Genomic DNA, 7,697 nt, shown 5'->3' on the forward strand with positions numbered 1-7,697 from the left:
AAGCTATCAGTGCTCATGCATGTGAAAAGATGATTAAGGCATTCTTTCATTTTACTCGCAATCTTTGTTTAAAAAAAAAAAAAATCTTTCCCCTTCTTTAGGTTGAAGAACATTCATTGCATCCCTTGATTATGGTAACATATTAAGCAAGTCCTTTGGAATCAAAAGAAAAATAGATAGAAAGGCCAAAGGCCAAGGTGAGATGGAGCGTAAAACACACTCGCCAAGGTGAGATGGAGCGTAAAACGCACTCACAAAGGTTGGGATGGAGCGTAAAACGCACCCATCATTCAGCGGAAAAAAAAAAAGAGAAAGTTCTATTTTCTGCTTACTTAATAGTTCTTCATTGATCTTGGATTGCCTTGAATGTTTTCTCCCTAAGGTTTACTTTACTTTTCATTGTTATCTTCCTACCCTTTCCAGAGCAATGAATAAAAGTCCTTTTGATTTGCATGCAAAAAGCATTGAGAGTGGAGATTTAGAAGATGAGCATATCTAGTAGTGGAATTGTGATTGAGTGGTGTGAGGCATAGCATTTGGGGTGTGACACCCGTAACTTACTTACATGATTAACAATAAATAATAATATTCGAACGAACTTTAAGGTTTAGCGCAGAAAAATTGGAGAAACCAGACTTCTATAAACTTAAGTAAAGTTTAGAACATAATAAAAATTCAAAGCACGTTTTGTGTAAATATAAAGTTTGACATGGAAACATGGTTTCAACAGAAGAAACGAGACTTCACGAAGATTCTTTATAGCAATAACATATATAAAAATATCCGGAGCTTAAAGCCAAACTCATACTTCCTTGAAATTAGATAAAAATCCAAGACATGCTTTATGGCATACATATAAGAAAAGATCAGAGTTCAACCCCAAGAACTTTGTTTCAAAAGGAAACTAAAACTTAAATTCTTGAAAAATTCTTTTTCATTGATCCACCACGCTCCACGTCCCGATCTCCTCATTCATAATCACCTGGGGGGGAAATATAAGGGGTGAGATTACGCAAATCTCAGTAAGTACAAGAGAACCATCATATGTATTAAAACAAGTCATGACATAACATAACATATCATATGGAGACACGAGAGGTTCCACCAACTTGCAGGGGTAAGAACCCTCGTGCGTAGTGCTACCGAGCTCTGGTCCCGAAACTTGCGTGAACATAACATAACATGAGGGACCACATAACATAGTTCATGGACATGCTTAAACATCATAAATAGTTCATAATGTACTTACCTCAACTTGGTTTGATGAGATTTGAATGTTTAAGGCTTCACCTTTACACCTCTCAATATGGCATAAACTTAGCTTCGATTGATTTGGAATACCCAAAACTCACCCAAAGGTTCTATTTATAGAATTATCCAACAAATCATAACCTGCCACGTGTCATGTAATTATTTGGGACTCATCTGACTCCCAAGTGTTCACATTGCCAAATATCCTATATAATCATTTCTATCCATGTGTTCTTATCAAATGGTGCCATGTGTCCCATATAATCATTTATATCCATGTGTTCTTATCTTATCTTTGTAATGACCAGTGGAAGCTTGCCATGTGTCCTTGATATTTTGAACCTCACATGCTTAATTACATTTTCAACACTTCCATCATTACATCTCATACGATTTAATTCATTTTTCTACATTTCCCATCATTACTCCACATGGTTAATTTATTTTCTACATTTCCCATCATTACTCTCACATGGTTATTTGAGTTTCTACATATCCCATCATTACACCCACATGGTTAATTGATTTTCTCCATATCCCATCATTACACCTTTCACTAGTTAGCTATATTTGGTTACTTTAACTATTTAGTTTGAGATATTTTTAGGTTTCAAGAATTGCACCTTGGCCCAAAATTTTCGGATAATTTGCACTTAGGCCCTTGCAACTTAGTCCCTGGGCTATTTTTTAATTGCATTTTAGCCCCCGAAGAAAGGATAAATTACGCTAATACCCCAAGATTTTAGGTAAATTACATTTTTACCCGAACTTCAATATTTACGATTTTGCCACTGGCTCAAAAACTGATCATTTGTCTCAAGGTTTCTATAATCCCTTGAAAGGACATATTTCCTCAAGTATTAGAAGCTAAAAATCCCAAGTATTACATTATATTTCAGTTTTAAAAATCTTGGGCGTTACAATCTACCCTCCTAAAACAAATTTTCGTCCTCGAAAATTTACCTTACTTCTCGTCATCAAACAGCTGGGGATATTTGGATCGCATCTCGTCCTCACGCTCCCATGTTGCTTCTTCAACTGAATGATGTTGCCATAACACCTTAACCAACGGTATATCTTTATTGCGAAGCCTTCGTATCTCTCGAGTAACAATGCTTATTGGTGCCTCCTCATATTTCAAGTCTTGCTGTATCTCTAATGGTTGATGCTTTATTACATGGGTTGGGTCGGGGACATACTTTCTGAGCATTGATACATGAAAAACGTCATGTACTGCTGAGAGATCTGGTGGTAAGGCTAGCTGATAAGCAACGTTCCCAACCCGCTTTAAGATCTCAAATGGGCCTATAAATCGAGGTCTAAGCTTTCCTTTCTTCCCAAATCGTAAAACTCCTTTTATGGGTGTAACTTTTAAGAATATCTTATCACCAATGGAAAACTCAAAATCCCTTCTTCTTTTATCTACATAGCTTTTTTGTCTATCTTGAGCCTTCTTCATACTATCCTTGATCTTTTCAATAGCTTGTACAGTTTGTTCCACAATCTCTGGACCCAAAATCTTCTGCTCGCCTACTTCATTCCAATGAACAGGTGATCTGCATTTCCTTCCATATAGTGCCTCATAGGGTGCCATGCCAATAGATGCATGGTGACTATTGTTGTATGCGAATTCAATTAATGGTAGATGTTTCTCCCAATGTCCACCAAATTCTAGGGTACAAATACGAAGCATATCCTCTAAAGTTTGTATTGTCCTTTCAGATTGTCCATCTGTCTGAGGATGAAAAGTTGTACTAAAACTCAATTTGGTTCCCATGGCTCTGTGTAAGCTTTTCCAAAAGTTAGATGTGAATCTCGGGTCCCTATCCGATACAATGGAAACTGGAACACCATGTAGTCTTACTATTTCCTTAACATACAGTCGTGCCAGCTGATCCATTGTAAATGTCATCCGAATAGGTAAGAAGTGAGCTGATTTGGTAAGTCGATCCACGATCACCCAAATAGCCTCATGTCCTGTTACTGATTTTGGAAATCCTACAACAAAGTCCATCGTCACATGTTCCCATTTCCACTCTGGAACCTCCAATGGTTGCAGTAACCCTGCTGGTCGTTGGTGCTCAGCTTTCACTTGCTGACATATCAAACACTTCTCAACAAATTTAGCTATGTCTTCTTTCATATTTCTCCACCAAAACACTGCCTTTAGGTCACGATACATCTTTGTACTTCCAGGATGTACAGAATAAGGAGTGGAGTGGGCTTCTTCTAGAATTTCTTGCCTTATTTCCTCAAAGTTTGGCACACACAGTCTCCCTTGGTAGTAGAGTGTGTCATCACTAGCTATTGTGAAGTCCTTCCGCTTCTCAGTATTAACCTCAGCCTTGATGTACTCAAAGAATTGGTCTCCCTTCTAATAGCTCTTAATCCGATCACAGAGAGTCGGTCGGACAGAGAGTGCTACCATACGAGCATTAGAATTAGATGGCGTAGCGACAATCTCGAGGCTTAACCTCTCGAACTCCTTCCACAAAGGCTTTTGTGATGTCAAAGCTGCTACTTGGCCCATTTTCTTTCTACTCAAGGCGTCAGCCACTACGTTTGCTTTGCCGGGGTGGTAGTGGATTTCACAATCATAATCCTTCACCAATTCCATCCATCTCCTTTGCCTCATATTCAACTCTTTTTGTGTGAAGATGTACTTAAGGCTCTTATGATCGGTATAGATATCGCATTTACCTCCGTATAGATAGTGTCTCCAGATTTTCAAGGCATGCACTACTGCAGCAAGTTCTAGGTCATGTGTAGGATAGTTTTGCTCATATGGCTTCAACTGCCTTGATGCATATGCAACTACCTTACCTTTTTGCATCAATACGCATCCAATTCCTTGTTTGGACGCATCACTATAAATAACAAAACCTCCTGACCCTTCAGGAATAGTTAATACTGTCGCGTTGACCAGCCTCTTCTTTAATTCTTCAAAACTAGTTTCACATTTCTCTGTCCATTCAAACTTAGTACCTTTGCGAGTCAGCTGTGTCAAAGGCCCTGCCAATTTGGAGAACCCTTCGATGAACCTCCTATAGTATCCAGTTAAACCCAAAAAGCTGCGAACCTCATTTACATTGGTTGGTCTTGACCAATTTAATACCGCTTCTACTTTGCTGGGGTCCACTTCTATTCCTTGAGCTGTGACAACATGTCCAAGGAATACCACCCGCTCCAACCAAAACTCGCATTTCTTGAATTTTGCAAATAACTTCTTTTCCTTCAAGATCCCTAAAACAACCCTCAAATGTTTTTCATGCTCTTCTTCACTTCGAGAATACACCAATATATCATCGATAAAGACAATGAAAAATTTATCCAAGTACTCATAGAAAACTCGATTCATTAAGTCCATAAAAACTCCAGGCGCATTAGTCAAGCCAAAGGGCATGACTAAAAACTCATAATGACCATACCGAGTTCTGAAAGTTGTCTTCGAGATGTCACTAGATTTGATCCTCAACTGATGATATCCTGACCTTAGATCAATCTTTGAGAATACTCGTGCACCTTGTAACTGATCAAACAAGTCCTCGATCCTGGGAAGAGGATACTTGTTCTTAATACTAATCTTATTCAATTCCCGGTAATCGATGCACATCCTCATTGATCCATCTTTCTTCTTGACGAATAATACCGGTGCTCCCCAGGGGGATACACTTGGTCAAATAAATCCTTTCCCCAAAAGTTCCTCTAACTGGGTTTTCAACTCGTGTAGCTCCTTTGGTGCCATCCTATAAGGAGCTTTAGAAATAGGTGCGGAACCGGGCACTAGATCAATAGTGAACTCTACTTCTCGTTCTGGTGGCATTTCAGTCAGGTCATCAGGGAAGACCTCTGGAAAGTCCTTTACTACTTTAACATCATTCACTGTTAATTCTTTTCCTCCCTTAACCATCACTGACATTAAGAATCCAATACATCCTTCTGACTGCAATAGTTTCTTAGCTTTTAATGCTGAAATGACACGGGGAAGGTGTTTTGTCTCAGCTATTGAAAGGCAAAGTTCTATCCCTTCAGGATACTTACAAACTATTTCCTTTTCGAAGCATAGAATGGTCGCATGGTGCTTGGAAAGCCAGTCCATTCCCAAAATCACGTCGAATTCGTGCATATCTAAGACATATAAGGTCGTTTCTAAAAAATTTCCCTTGACCTCCACCTTAGCTGTTCTTACTACATGATTCGTGCTTATTATACCTCCTGAGGGTATCGTTACTCCTAAGGGAGTACTTACATGTTCCACATGTGCATTAAGTTTACTTGCAAACTTAGGGGATATAAAAGAATGGGTTGAACCAGAATCAAACAAAGTATAAGCAGGTATTCTAGAGATGAGGATGTTACCTGCCAACACGTTGCGGTCCTGATCCTCCTCCTGTCCTGTGAGTGCATACACCCTAGCTTGCCCCTTAGGGGGATTTCCTGGCTTCTGTTGATATGGTTGTTGCTGCTGTTTCTTTACCTGACCCTTGGGACAGAATTTGGCAATATGACCCATTTCACCACAACTGTAACAGGCGCCAGTTCCCATGAGACACAGTCCAGTATGACGCTTCTGACATTTGCCACACACTGGGTTCAGTTGATAATACCCTGATGTTGGATTGCCTCCTTTATTCTTCTTCGAATAATCCTGCTTTCCTTTACCTTTATCCTCCCACTTACGTTTTTCTAGTGGTCCAGACTGCGATAGCTTGCTATTGCTGCTGGAGCTTTCTCTAAAGTTCGCCAGTTGGGCCTTAGCTAGCACCTCATGATACGTGCCTAACTCAAAAGTTACGACTGCCTGCCGTAAATCATCTCTCAACCCTTGTTCAAAGCGCCTTGCCCGCTTTTGTTCTGTATCCACTAAGGCTGGGGTAAAACGTGATAGCTCATCAAACTTCCTTTCGTATTCAATTAAGGTCAAGCTACCTTGTTTTAACATGAGGAACTCTGCTTCCTTCTGGTTACGGATGTTAGCGGGGTAATACTTCTTAAGAAAAAGTTCCTTGAACTGATCCCAGGTCCACCCATGTCCCTGGGGTCGGGATCTGGCAGTAGAATCCCACCAATGCCTTGCTCCATGTTGTAACATATATGTAGCACAAGTTACCTTCCTAGGGTCTGAACAATCTATGAGATTAAAGATCCGTTCAATTGCTGCTATCCAATCTTTAGCTACCAGAGGGTCCAACCCACCCTCAAAAGTTGGAGGTTGAAGCTTCCAAAACTACTCAACCAGGGTAGCATTATTTCTTAGGTTTTCTTGGGGAGGTGCAACTGGTGGTGTGGCAAGTGGCGTCATGTTGCGGATGGCATCAATGAACTGCATGAACTGCCCGTTGAGGTTGTTGGTTTCGCTAGCCTCATTTTGCGGTTGCCTGCCCCTACTATTGGCACTTCTTGCACGGGTTTCCATAACCTTATGTGAAAAAGAATAATTAATTCCTGAATGTAGGGTCCTTAAGGATAAAGAGTACTATTGTGGAACTTCATATTAACTATGATTTGTTAGTCCATCATTTCATATACCAATATGTATAACACGCAACTAAGGAGCTTCCAGGTAAGGAGGGGGGTCACGTGGACCACTTAAGTCCCAAGCTCGCCTTAGACAGTTTAGGTCTTTTTGACAAAGCCCTTAGCGCGATCACACATATCAATAAACTCAACAATAGATCTATGTTTAATTACGATTCATTATGCAAGCTCTTCTTGATGGACTTGATTCCTAATTGCTTTCATTCTAATAAGCCCTTCCTAAACAAGTATTTCCGCTATAATCATAAACTCTTGAGTTTGGAGCAATATCACTAGCGAAAAACACATACTAATTAATGGCAAATAAGAATCATATCTCTCACATACTTATTCCAACATGAGCTTCATACGTGTGCATACATATAACAACATATGCTCATAAATATAGCTTGAGAGAATAACTGCATAGTTAAGGGGGATATGGCTTGCATGAAGATAGTATCCATAAAGAATAAGCATAGCAATTCTTATAACTTAGCCGGAGATCAGAAGCTTGAACGGGACGTGGTGGATTTTCATGTTTCCTTAAAAGAATTTCCTTACAAATTTTACTAAAAGTACAAAATTTTCTTTCAAAACAATTTGAGTCTACAGGAAAGTAAAACTTGCTCTGATACCACTATGTGACACCCGTAACTTACTTACATGCTTAACAATAAATAATAATATTCGAACGAACTTTAAGGTTTAGCGCAGAAAAATTGGAGAAACCAGACTTCTATAAACTTAAGTAAAGTTTAGAACATAATAAAAATTCAAAGCACGTTTTGTGTAAATATAAAGTTTGACATGGAAACATGGTTTCAACAGAAGAAACGAGACTTCGCGAAGATTCTTTATAGCAATAACATATATAAAAATATCCGGAGCTTAAAGCCAAACTCATACTTCCTTGAAATTAGATAAAA

Source organism: Diospyros lotus, chromosome 1, assembly GCF_014633365.1.
Source record: "Diospyros lotus cultivar Yz01 chromosome 1, ASM1463336v1, whole genome shotgun sequence".
Classification (NCBI taxonomy): Eukaryota; Viridiplantae; Streptophyta; class Magnoliopsida; order Ericales; family Ebenaceae; genus Diospyros; species Diospyros lotus.